At 43.7% G+C, this 14,076-nt stretch overlaps 1 long non-coding RNA gene and 1 pseudogene across 3 annotated transcripts in view; both read left to right on the forward strand.

The window, feature by feature from the left end:
• Positions 1 to 3,145: 3,145 nt before the first annotated feature.
• Positions 3,146 to 6,742, forward strand: LOC311120294. 2 transcript variants are annotated; one of them, XR_014612142.1, is made up of 6 exons: positions 3,146 to 3,199; positions 4,155 to 4,175; positions 4,508 to 4,660; positions 6,034 to 6,184; positions 6,314 to 6,434; positions 6,635 to 6,742. It is a non-coding gene; the product is annotated as an uncharacterized lncRNA (long non-coding RNA). The 2 variants fall into 2 exon arrangements; XR_014612143.1 differs by lacking the exon at positions 3,146 to 3,199 and adding an exon at positions 3,836 to 3,928.
• Positions 6,743 to 6,897: 155 nt separating this feature from the next.
• The window catches only part of LOC311120293 (alpha-2-macroglobulin-like), a 41,259-nt pseudogene continuing 34,080 nt past the window's right edge, over positions 6,898 to 14,076 (forward strand). The window contains exons 1-4 of the transcript in view: positions 6,898 to 7,067; positions 7,322 to 7,555; positions 7,771 to 7,837; positions 10,378 to 10,523. The product of the transcript in view is annotated as an alpha-2-macroglobulin-like (transcript). The remainder of the gene's footprint in view (positions 7,068 to 7,321; positions 7,556 to 7,770; positions 7,838 to 10,377; positions 10,524 to 14,076) is intronic.

The following is a 14,076-nucleotide window of genomic DNA, read 5'->3' on the forward strand; positions in this document are numbered from 1 at the left end:
CTCTGCCTTCACATACAGATCATGCTCCAACAGTCTACCCAGCACTCGACGTACCAGGGACACATGCTCGGTACGTGTAGCGGAGTATATCAGAATGTCATCCAATATACACCACTACCCCCTGTCCATGCAAATCCCGGAAAATCTCATCTACAAATGATTGGAAGACTGAAGGAGCATTCATTAGACCGTATGGCATGATGAGGTACTCATAGTGACCCGAGGTGGTACTGAATGCTGTCTTCCACTCATCTCCTTCCCGAATGCGCACCAGGTTGTAAGCGCTCCTGAGATCCAATTTTGTGAAGAAGCGCGCCCCGTGTAATGACTCAGTCATACTAGCAATCAGAGGGAGAGGATAGCTGTATTTAATAGTGATCTGATTGAGACCACGGTAATCAATACACGGGCGTAAACCCCCATCCTTCTTCTTTACTAAAAATAAACTCGAGGACGCAGGAGAAGTGGATGGCCGTATGTATCCCTGTCTCAAGGATTCGGTGACGTATGTCTCCATAGCAGCCGTCTCCTCCTGAGACAGAGGATACACATGGCTGCGAGGGAGCGCAGCGCCAACCTGGAGGTCTATCGCACAATCCCCCTGTCGATGAGGTGGTAATTGAGTCGCCTTCTTCTTACAGAAGGAGCGTGCCAAATCGGCATACTCAGGAGGAATGTGCATTGTGGGCATTTAGTTCGGACTCTCCACCGTCGTTGCCCCTACGGAAACACCTACACACCGCCCCACACACTGATCAGACCATCCCTTGAGAGCCCTCTGTTGCCATGAAATGTTGGGGTCATGAGATATTAACCAGGGAAGTCCCAACACCACTGGAAACGCAGGAGAGTCAATTAAATACAACTGTATAGTCTCCTCATGACCCTTCTGCGTTTTCATCTTCAGTGGCGCTGTGACCTCCCTAATCAATCCCGACCCCAAAGGCCGGCTATCTAGGGAAGGATAGGGAAGGGCACATCGACTGGTAATATAGGGATTCCTAACTTATATGAGAAATGGCGATCGATAAAATTCCCAGCTGTGCCTGAATCGACTAGCGCCTTATGCTGGGAGTAAGAAGAAACTTCTGGAAACACAACTTGGATACACATATGAACAACAGAGAGCTCTGGGTGAGTTGGGGCCTTACTCACCGGGAAGGACTCATCCGTGCGTTGCCTGCTGCCTTGAATCCGAGGAGACCCTCCCCAGCACCGAACCGCCGTGTGTCCTCGGCGGCCACAGTTGGTGCAGGGGACAGCCTCCTTCCTGGCCTCCCTACTACCAGCACTCCCGAGCTCCATAGGGCTCGGCTCGGAGGTGCTGGGGGATGGAATGGACGGCCCCAGCGCCGGACGTCCGCGGGTAGCCAACAGGGTATCCAGGCGAATCGACATGTCCACCAGCTGATCGAAGCTTAGGTTGGTGTCCCTGCAGGCCAACTCTCGACGAAAGTCCTCTCTTAAGCTACACCTGTAGTGGTCGATGAGGGCCCTCTCATTCCATCCCGAATTGGCAGCCAGAGTCCGGAAGTCCAGTGCGAATTCCTGCACGCTCCTCCTCCCCTGTCTGAGGTGGAATAGACGCTCACCCGCCGCCTTCCCCTCCGGGGGATGATCGAACACTGCCCTGAAGCGGCGGGTGAACTCCGCATAGTTCACAGTAGCGGCGTCTATCCCTCCCCACTCGGCGTTGGCCCACTCCAGTGCCTTGCCGGACAGACAGGAGATGAGGGCGGACACGCTCTCGTATCCCGAGGGTGCCGGGTGAATGGTTGCCAGGTAAAGTTCCACCTGGAGCAGGAAATCCTGACACCCGGCTGCGGTGCCATCATAAGCCCTCCGGAGCGAGAGCCGAATCCCACTGGACTCCGGATGTGAGACGATAGGAGTAGCGGATGGTGGTGGTATCGTTGGAGGAGGTGTGGGCAAACCTCCTCTCTCCCATCATCCCAAAGTGTTCATCACGTTATCCATGGCGGCACCAAGATTTTGAAGCATCGCTGCCTGTTGTAGGACGCGCTCCTCGAGTGATCCGGTCGGTGACGTTGCTCCTGCTGACTCCATGTTGTGGTGTGTGATTCTGTCACGGCTGTCGGTGAGATGCGGTTGAAGAAGTCAGGCGCAGGGCACAGAACTCTCGGACATGTACTTTAATCCGATAATGACCATATGAACACAGAAATAACTCCACGCAGGGAGGAAATAACCCGCTCACTAAATGACATACGTGAAGGGAAAACAATCACACACAATGTCCTAATGAGAGACAGGGGTAATATAAGGGCAACAATCAAACATAATGACGAACAGGTGTAAACAATACAGACAAAACTAAACAACCACCGATAACATCGAACGGCAGTAGCTAGTACTCCGGGGACGACGAACGCCGAAGCCTGCCCGAGCAAGGAGGAGGAGCAGCCTCGGCAGAATCCGTGACAACGTTCTTACCAACTAAGCCACACTGGATCATATGTTATTGGTTCATTGCCTCCCTGACAGGCCCCTCATGTGGAGAGTGACGAAGTGCCAAAATTTAAGGTGGAGGTTTCGAGGTGAAACGTGTCTATCGACAGAGGAGAGAAAGGTCATGATTAAACCCTACAGTCAGATGACCTTCATCCAAACAGATAAACCAATCTACAACCCGGGACAATTAGGTGACAGCATGTTTCTATGATGGTTTGCTCTGTCATCACATGTTGCTCCCAATACTCACTTGAAACAGGACAGTAAGGAGCAGATAAAGAAAAAATCCACTGCGGGTTCACTCAGGATATGTACACTGGAGTTTGAACCAACATACCCCATGTTACAAGCTGTTCCTCTCCTGGACATTATCATTGGATATCGATAGTGTAAACATTTTCAGCAAACTCGCAGTGCAGTTTTCCTTTATCTGAATTGGGGCCTTAGTACCAACGGTGTCAAATATTATCCACAGTAGCTGTCAAAAGTTTGTCTTGCAAAATTCTGGTAACTTTCCCGAAAATCCCTGGTTTTCCAGAAATCCCAGTTGAAAGTGTCCTGGAATCTGGAAATCCTTTAATGGGATTTCTGAAAAATCAATGAAAGTTAGCAAAGTTATGCTTCTAAAACTCTCATTGAGTGCCTGTCTTTGTCTTTTCATTGTCTTTTTACAGTACAGTTTAGAGTGATCACCTTGGATACCAGTTTTAGCCCTGTCAATCAGCTGGTGAGTGTTGAAAATGTGAAACATTGAATATTGAAAACAGTGACCTATTTGGTCTTCCTTCAGAACAGTATCCCCACTATTTCAAACAAAAAGACAGATACAGAAGAATCTCAAGGATCCCAACATCAAAATACTGTGCGATAGACATGGCAATCAGCTATTATGTAACACTATATACAGTTTTGTCCAACAAAATGATTACAGTGTCCGCCTTATGGTTAAAGTGTCCACCCTGAGAATGGAAGGATGGGGATTCAATCCCCAGTCGAGCCATACAAAAGACTCTAAAAATGGGACCCGAAGCCTCTCTGCTTGGCACTCAGCATTAAGGAGATGGATTGGGGTTAATGCAGAGTGATAGACTAGCGTCCTGTCCAGGCTGCCTCAAGCTACAGAAACAGGAGATAGGCTCCTGTCCTATGGACAAGGACAAGGCTTATTATGTACATACTGTAAATGCTTATTTTAATTTTAAACGAGCCACCACATGTCATACACATCGCATTAGTACTTCATGAACAATAAGGCTTTGGAAATGGGCAATGTTTTGAACAACTATTTGGCAAAATCCAAATCTTTAGCCAATGTTATCTGTTTGATAAGGCTACACAAACAGTTGAGACACATAGCACTCAATGCAAACATACTGTTCTCTAAGTAAACCTGTGTGGGCTGATTTGAAGGTCCTCAAACATTCACCACAGGACATGAGGTTTTCCATTCATATAGGTCAGATTGGAACGTATGAGAATGTTTTTCCTGAGATTGAATTAATCTACTGAATTGACATTAGAGCTCCAGTGCAAATACTACTTGTGATGTTGAGTTGAAGAGACAAATCCAAGCACCTGCCTAGTTCCTATAGTTGTAGACAGTTTTGCTCCTTTGGTCATTTTGGGGGAATTTGAGAGTTATTCATAAAACATTAACCAATCTTTTGTCTTGCCCTTCACAGTACAACATTGTGGAACTTGAGGTAAGAGCCTTATTCGTCTGTCAATTTATGATGACTGTCACTAAATACTACGACATAAGACAATGACTCCACCAGCTAGGTACTGGAGGTCATCATTCATTTCCACATGGCAGTTACTAGAAGACTCCCTATAAGCTTTATGTGATAACATCTGGGCCACCTTCAACAAGCAAACTTCGGAACGTTGCAGATAGAATGTAATGAATAGAACTGACGTGACTCCTTATTCTACATGTTAGACAGGCATGTTTGGCCTACATAACATATTTGTATCTGAACGTTTCACAATGTAGTGCCCTGCTCAACGTGCCTCTTGTTCTATGAACCCACAGGATGTTCATCACAACAGGATTGGACAGTGGGTCAATACTACATCTAGTGGCAACATTATGTAGCTTTCTCACCCCCTCAACTCTGAAGCACCTGTAGGATCCTATACCATTGTAGTTTGGATTGGTGAAAAAAAGATATACCATCACTTCAAGGTAAAAGAAATATGTCAGGTTGAGCTTCTTTCTTTTACCTTTCATGCTACATAATATTATGGCTCTGGCAGTTGATCAATGCATCACAATCCTGGAACATTCATGAGTTAACTGTTCTTTTATATCTAGTTTTGCCAAAGTTTAAGATCTAAATGAACCTCACCAATGAGATCAGCATAGTTCAAGAGGAGTATAAAGTAGTGTGTGCAATGTGAGTCAACACTATTGACGTTTTGCAATGCACTGTAGTTACAAGACAATGTGTAACTCCACTAAATGTCACTCTCCAATTATGCTAATGCTGACCTGGATTCAAATACTATTTTCAATATTTCAATAACTTTCACATACATTTCAAAGTAAGTATCTGGATATTTTTTCTTAAAAAATACAAGTAGATTAATATTGGAATGTATTTGGAAATATACAGTAGTTGGAAAGTATTAGCATGTATTTGAAAATATTTAAATATAATTATTTGTATTTTCAAATACAAATATTTTAATAATTTGTGCATTTGCACCCAGGTCTGTTTGGTCCTAGGGATATTTGAAATAATATATTTAGAAACAAGTATTTTAATATAGTTTCAAATAGTAGGCTATCTATAGGAAATTATTTAAAATACTTTCAAATACTTCAAATAGAAGTAGTTTATTTGCCCATATTATTTATATTTATATTTATTTATAAATAACCAAATACACAGAAAATTAGGATTTAAAAACAAATACTTAAATATGCATTTATTTGATCCCAGGTCTGCGCTAATGACAAATACTAATTGAAGACCTACAATGCTACTGCTCAATGTCATAAACTGCTCCTATGAGTCCCTGAAACGTTTGGGACACATTTGGCATTTACATGAACAGCTGGGCCTGTATTCATAAAGCATCTCAGAGAAGGATTGCTGACCTACACTCTTAGATAAAAGGGTTCCAAAAGAGTTATTCAGCTGTCCCCATAGGAGAACCCTTTTTGGTTCCAGGTAGAACCCTTTTGTGTTCAATGTAGAACTCTCTGTGGAAAGGGTTTTTATATAGAACCCAAAAGTGTTCTACCTTGAACCTTCTTGATAGCACCTTTTTTTCTGAGAATGTAGCATCAGGTCTCCCCCTGTCAATGTGACCTTGTTCATTATAATCCAACAGTTTAAACTGATCCTTGATCAGCACTCATACACCGAGAGTCTTTATGAATACTGGTCCAGATTCAATGTTGAAAACACTTTACTTAAAGCCTGCAGTTATAATGCATTATAAGCATGCATGTATGAGCCTTTCTAATATCTCTTATGAGGCTTATAATATACTGTCTCTCTAAGTAGGACATTTATGTTTTTTATGTGTTTTATTATTAAATCAAATCAGATACACGTATGGACAGCCTGTACCTGGCAAAGCAAAGGTAGAGTTGTGCCAACCCTTATGACACAATGTATTGATACCAATAACAATTGATGAGGAAAACCCACAAGGAGTTCCTGATTATACACCCCAATGCCACAAAGAGTCAATAGAGGTCTGTATGCTTTCCTGAAGAAACTATCAACAGTATAATTGTTTTCACATCACATTACATTTTAATGTGATGTGGTTAAATTGATTTAAATCAGTTCTTAATGTGTGGGCTTTTGCTTGCTTTTCCCAGATTGATCAAACTGGCTGTGCTTCTCATGTCTTCAACATGTCAATTTTCACAAAGAATGCTGGCCAGAAAATGCTCATAGACAGGCTTAGTTTAAACACAACAGTAGAGGAGGAGGGGACAGGCAAGTCATTCATCACAAGAATTTGGAGTTGGGAAAAGTCATGACAACATTTAATGTTTTCTGTTTTTAATAATGTTTTAAAATCTTATGTAAGCTGCACTGCAATTCAGCTTCTGCATTGTGAACTGCCATTGTGCATCATGGTGGCACGTGTGGTTGTGAAATAAACCATGCTATTATCATTTGTTTTTCTTTGATAGGTATTACATAGTCAAAGAATAAACATATAGGGCTCTCCTATCTGATTGGAAAACTCACATTTGTCGACACACCCAAAATCTATGAACATGGATCAATTATGGAGGGCAAGGTAAGTCCAAATCCAGTGTTATTGTTTCTTGAACTTTGTTGAATTGTGGATGCCATTTGCTCTTTGACATTCCTGTTTACCTAACTACCAATGGTAGGTAACAGTGACACATGTAGCATCACTTCATAGAACTTTCCCCCCTTTTTCATCAGATAAACGTTGTTCACTACAACAACACACCTATCTCTGACATGTTAGTCTACCTGTTGGAGAAGAAAGGCTGGTCCTCACATCGTCTCCAGAACCTAACCACGGACAGTCATGGTATTGCCAGTTTCTCTCTCAACACAACCAGTATGCCCAAAGAGAATATTAACCTCATAGTAAGTATGATTCCTTCTAGGTTTTGAAAGACTTTGAGACTCTGAAGACTCTTCATGCGCTATCCCAAATCACCCCCTTGACCCTACACCCTAGGGCCTACCACGTTCTTGTGGAGATCTGAGAAGATTCCATTGGTATAATAAGCAATATGGTGAACTTCCACTTAGCCTATCAGAGGGCAAGGCGGAGCTCTAAGGGTTGATTTGGGATTGAGCCTTCAGTTATACTCTCTCTTCCCTCTTTTGCTTTCCAGGTAAGCAACACACCACAAGTGGAGAACACTAGATACAGGGTCCCCTATTTCAACAGAGGGCAACACATACTCTCACTGATCCAGCCCACTGCCCCTCACAGTAAAACCTCTAGCTCTCTGGCTATTCAGAAGATGGAGAAACCACTGGCATGTGGGGAGGAAGTGTCAATCACCATCCAGTACGCCATCGTAGGGGAGACCGTCCCAAAGGGCTCTGTGGATGTCATCTACCTGGTGAGTAGAACCAGGAACAAGTTGTGACAACCTGCAAACCCAGGGTGCGTCCGAAAATGGAACCCTATTCTCTAGTGCACTATTTTGACCAGGGTTATTTCAGACCTAGTCCCAGCCTCTCACCTTCAAAGGAAGGATGTCCCTATACAACACCAATACTCCTCATCATCTCCTTCTTGCTGACTTGATGGGATAACTGTTTTTCCCTCCTCCAGGCCTTATCCAGAGGGGCAATAGTTCAGCATGGACACATGAAGGTTACCGTGCAGCAGGGGAGTCCTGGTGAGGAAGTTTTATTAAGTAATTATGAACGTACTGGAAGGTGCTTGATGACAATGACAGTGAGTATGGTTACATGCACACAATAAAGCGATTATTGTGGATAGGCAGATTAATATAATACTTCGATTAAAATGTTTATGTTTTGCAAGAGGGCATATCGCTCGGCTGGTGCTAGCACATGAGCAGATCAAATACACTACTGGAACACCTATTAAGGTGTTTACATGTCTGGATCACCGATTAAATTGTGTACATGTCCTAATCATTTGAAAGATTGTACAGAAAACCAGGGGCCTCATTCATAACCGTTGCGTAAATGTAACTCTAAATATCAGCGTGCGCCATTTTTGAAAAAACTGTACATACACACAAATATTGAGATACATAAACTTGCCGCATGCCATACATACACATGTTTCCCGTTATAAATCAGACCGGTCACAAAACTGTGCAGGCGTCAATGAGCATTATAACTCTGCCTGGAAAACGTCATTATCATTCACCTTTGATTGTGACAATAACGCCCTTATTGGCTGTATACTTTGGAAGTATTGAAATGAAGCCAAGACAGTATCTAAAGGAAATAGCAATGGCGAACTTGATCAAATGTCTTTGGAGGTGTTGCCAGAATCTTTTCTTTTGCAGCCTACCGCAAATGTCACTATCTGACCGTTTCAGAAAGAAAAAAACAATTGCAAATGGTTGTGGACCTGTAAACAGATCATTTGAATGCAATAATGTTTTGCATACATTTTTTCCTGAACATAAATATGCTGCACTGCCCACGAATTCTGAAACATTGTCTAAAATGAAAACTATAGTAGGCCTACTTACAGTGGTAGCCTACACACTGCAATACAAACGATCAACTGCTGTTCACCTGTTAAATTCTACTGTATGTTAAAACCGCGCTCCCTGTCCAATGCCTAGAGTAAAAACTCTGTATAATATAATAGCCTATTTAATAGGCCCAATTAAATGAGAGATGCGCATGGTAATTTGTTTTATGACTACTTCGGGAATATGAACTCATCATGGCCAGAAAAGGTGAGGAATTTATTCTTGTCACGGATTCTGCCGAGGCTGCTCCTCCTCCTTGTTCGGGCAGGCTTCGGCGTTCGTCGTCCCCGGAGTACTAGCTGCCACCGTTGAATGTTTCTATGTTTGATTGCTTTTGTCTGTCTGTTGCACCTGTGTCCGTTTGTGTCTAATTGTGTGTCCTATAAGTTGCCTGTTTGGTGTTGGTTAGTTTGTGTGTTGTTATTCGCCTGTCCGTTAGTGCTGCGTGTTTTTCTCTGTTTATTGTTTTATTGGTTTACGCACAGTTTGCGTAATCGCTTGCCTCTGTTTATTGTTGAGGCCGTTCATTGTATTGTGCTTTGGTTTGCACTAGTACACTTTGTTGGACTAAGCTTCGGTGTCCTGCGCCTGACTCCCACACCACATTAACCTCAGCCATTGACAATTCTGCATTATATCATTTATGTATTATGTTTACAAATGAAATATTGTCTACTCGAGAAATTCGACAATACAGTATTCAGACGCCTACAAAAGTCAATGAAAAAGGTGAATCGTCTGCGATCAGTTTTTCGGATCGCATAGAGCAGGGTTCTTCAATTCCGGTCCTGGAGGGCCGAAACACTTCTGTTTTTTATTTCTACCTGGTAGTTAATTGCACTCACCTGGTGTCCCAGGTCTGAATTAGCCCCTGATTAGAAGGAGAGGATGAAAAACAGAGGTGTTTCGGCCCTCCAGGACCGGAATTGAAGAACCCTGGCATAGAGCAAAATAATTGAAAAAGCTTATCTATTTATTGTGAAGTGGGCCCAATGAACTGCGCTTCGGATCACATAGAGAAATATACTTGAAATAGCGTATCTATTTATTGTGAAGTGGGTCCAATGAAATGAGAGATGGGACGAATGGTAGCCTATCCTAACTTGTTGTAGGCCTATAGGCTATTTCGCAAGTAGCCTATGAAACCAGCACAGTCAGAAAAGGTGAGGATTTATTCTGCAATGATTATGGTAATGAAATGAATAATTAGAAATAGGTATCTATTTCATATTATTTTAGAATGCAAAGATAAAATAAATCGATTTTCGCTCACTAAGGGAAAATGATTATATTATTATTATTATATTTAGCTACCTGTTTTTTGTTATGAATAAGAGTGTCATATATTCCTGCACAAGGCTACTTTTGCCATCTTGCAATGCAATACTTCAACCATGCATGGTCTGAAGTTTGCAGGAGGATAAGCACATTCTCACTTCAAGTTCAGTTTGTATAAATACCAACTTTTGAGTGAAAACTGGCGCATGTTATGAATGTTTAGGGGCATATTTTGTGCATACCCAACGTTTAAATGCCCCTGGTGTTTTAATCGGCGTATGCTTTCTTAGATTTTGACTTTACATCGATTAAGATAGAGTAAGGTGACTATTGCATCATCTGTTTACTGCCATAATCAGTTTACTATCTAATTATTACTGTGCATGTAAACGTACTCAGTGTGACATGCTCTTGCGTTGCAGTAACTGAGGGTGAAGTCACCTTGAAGTTGGCAGTGGTTCCAGAGATGGCGCCAGTGATACAGGTCCTGGTGTACAGTATGCTTCCCAGCGAGACTGTAATCGCCCACAGCATGAACTTCCCCACTGAGAAATGCTTCAGGCACAAGGTGTGTGTATATGTATGTGAAAAATATGGGTTGTTTATGAATTCGAAGGACCAATAAAAAACGTAGGTGCTGGATTTTAGGCCGGTAGAAACCACCACAGGGTGTCCTTTCAGAACACAAGGAAGCCGTAGTTCCAGTTCATAATAATAATAATTATATGCCATTTAGCAGACGCTTTTACCCAAAGCGACTTACAGTCATGTGCGCATACATTTTTACGTATGGGAGGTCCCGGGGATCGAACCCACTACCCTGGCATTACAAGCACCATGCTCTACCAATTGAGCTACAGAGGACCACATGAAGATCCACACACACACATACAACACCACTCTCTCTGATACTAATTGTGGTTCTGTAAAGAAAAGAGGAGAACTCAGGCTATAGCACAGTATGGGAAAAATATGCCTCTTTGCATGTCAACAAACTAAATAGGATATGTGGACTCAAACACATGCTAGATGCACAACGAAACAATAGAGCAATGTAGAAATATCTACACATAATAAGCATGAGCGATCTACAACCGAAAATAGCCTAGCATCACAGACAAATGCTAACAAATGCTAACCACTAACTAGCATGCTAAATAGTAATGCATTCCGGATGACAATGCTGTAGGGATCTAGATGTGATGCCTAGCTTAGAAAGAATGCATGAATGATTAAACATAATAGGTTTGTACTGTACTGATATAAATTGTTTCACATAACAAGCTGTGATTCATGTGAGGAGCTGTTAGGGAGTAGGGGGAGATAAGATCTTGTGTCTCAAATGTCTCACATACACAAACACTGCCTCTTTGTGATCTGTGAACCGTCCAAGGACGTAGGTACAAGGAGTACAGGGGAACAGTGTCTATGGGTGCTGACTCGAGACAGGGTGCGATGATAACAACTTATGCCTGGCAACAGTGTGCAACGGTAAAGCGCCAAGGGGCTGGGACCAGCCTGTGCACCAGCGATTGGCTGAGTAAGTCTAAACCACGCTCAGTCTCTACTCTGATTGGCCAGCAGGGAGCGGGAACTATCTCTGTCAGAGTATTTGAAGAAGAACTTATAACAATGGATCAGTTCTCTGAGTGCCCTGCGTGGTATTTCAGTGGATCCGTATATACGAACATCATATTCACCATTGAAGTGGATTGCATTAATTAAAATACTAGTCTATTTTAGAAGACGTGTATTGACCTTTTTTGTTCCTATACCAGATTTGAATTGACGCAACTTAACAATGCTAATGCTAATGCTAACACTAGTGGGAGTACGCGAGCTAGCAAGTTTAACACAAATGCTAGATATTTACAACAGACTCTATTTAGCTCCAAACAACAAGACATCAGGATTTTGGCACTTACATTTAGCTGCACGCACAATAAAACATCAGAAAGAAAAGCAATATTTTCTAAGGAGGTAGAATATGGAGGAGTGAAAAACCAGTGGGTCATCAGAATGGAAACTACAGACTGCCTGAGGCCCTGCCAGGTCAGGTATTATGCTAAGTCCCTTGAAAAAAGGCTGCTGATTGGCTAATACAATTATGATGATTGACATTACCTAATTTCAATAAGAAAACCAAAAGTTGGGGTCTTGGAAAGGAGATGAGCTGTCCGTTTTCACAGCTGATCCCAAATGTATTGTACCTATTTGCTTCAACTGACAAGCCTGCTAAGGGTCAGTAGCTTCTTGAGGAAGGGCGGGCAGCTGGATGAGTCGAGCAACAGGCCTGACGTAGGTTCTGTCCTTGACTTCGATCTCTGCTTTCCTCACTTTCCCGTCTGCTCCAGGGATAACTGACTTGACAGTTCCAATTTGCCACAGTCCCCTAGGAAACTGATCATCCACGATCATCACAACAGTCCCAACTATAAGGTCTTCCTTATCCTTGTGCCACTTATGGCAGCATTGAAGTGCAGGGAAGTAGTTACATGTGAAACAGTGCCAGAAATTGTCGGCTAGAACCTGGCTGTGTCTACATCTTTTCGACGGAGCAGTTCAGACTCTGGGTAGACCACCTGTGGTAGTGACGAGTCTGGCCGCCCCATGAGAAGAGAGTTAGAAGCGATTGGATCCGGATCCGCGATGTCCGACGAAACATATACCAAGGGATTGGAGTCTGGTGTTCAACCTTCCCAAGTTCTCTCATGTCACCCCGCTCCTCCGCACACTCCACTGGCTTCCAGTTGAGGCTCGCATCTACTACAAGACCATGGTGCTTGCCTACGGAGCTGTGAGGGGAACGGCACCTCCTTACCTTCAGGCTCTGATCAGACCCTACACCCAAACGAGGGCACTACGTTCATCCACCTCTGGCCTGCTAGCCCCCTACCTCTACGGAAGCACAGTTCCCGCTCAGCCCAGTCAAAGCTATTCGCTGCTCTGGCACACCAATGGTGGAACAAGCTCCCCCACAACGCCAGGACAGCGGAGTCACTGACCACCTTCCGGAGACACTTGAAACCCTACCTCTTTAAGGAATACCTGGAATAGTATCAAAGTAATCCTTCTACCCCACCCCCCTCCCCGACCCCCCCATAAAAAAAAAAGTGGTTGTCCCACTGGCTATCATAAGTTGAATGCACCAATTTGTAAGTCGCTCTGGATAAGAGCGTCTGCTAAATGATGTAAATGTAAATGTAAGATTCCTTCTACTTCAATTAGGACAGTCCTCAGCACCTCTTCGGAGATGGTCTGCGCGCCAAGGGTGGTTTGCAGGATAGTCTTGATGGATCTGATCTCCCTCTCCCAGCATCCTCCAAAGTGTGGTGCACTTGGTACGTTGAAGGCGAAGCGAATCTTCTGACTGTTTAACTGTTCCTGGAGCTATGGGTGGAGAGTCATGAAGGTCTCCTGTAGCTCCCGCTCCCCTCCCTTGAAATGTGTTCCTCGATCAGACAGGATCTGAAAGGGCTTTTCTCTTCGAGCGATGAAGCCTCTCAAAGCCTTTAGGAACGAATCGGAATCCACGTTCGTCAGTAGATCCACGTGTACAGCCTGGGTGGTCATGCGCTTAAAGATGATGCCCCATCTCTTTTCATTTCTTCGGGCCAATCTTGATGAAATACGGTCCAAAGCAGTCCACACCTGTATAATAGAATGTGGGCTTGTGGAGCCGCAGTCGGGCTGGAGGCAGGTCAGCCATCCTAGGCACATCTGGCTGGCCTTGCCAATTCCTGCATTCGGCGCAACCAAGCTGAAAACGGCGAATAGCTGCCCTCCCTCTCAGAATCCAGAACCTTCAACGTAACTCAGCACACTGGCTGGCAAGGACCCAGGATGACTGGGCCTGCCACAGGAATGGAGGACCTTGACTCCAACGGTTGTGTTCTATAAGCTGAGACAGCGTCTTGCCATGTGTGATATCGTCGATTTCTCTCCGTGTCCATGTAAAGCCAGGCCTGGGGGTCCGTGAGCTCCTGTATTTCTGTGACTCTTGTGCCTACAAATACTTTGTACCTGCAGGAGTCTGACTGGAGCCAGGTTAAGACTGTTGTAGAATCCGACCAGACATGACCTCGTGGATTTCCTCAGTGAGTTATTTTCTGATGACCACG

The sequence above is a fragment of the Coregonus lavaretus genome (assembly GCF_964263955.1).
Source record: "Coregonus lavaretus genome assembly, contig: HAP1_SCAFFOLD_1452, whole genome shotgun sequence".
Taxonomy (NCBI): Eukaryota; Metazoa; Chordata; class Actinopteri; order Salmoniformes; family Salmonidae; genus Coregonus; species Coregonus lavaretus.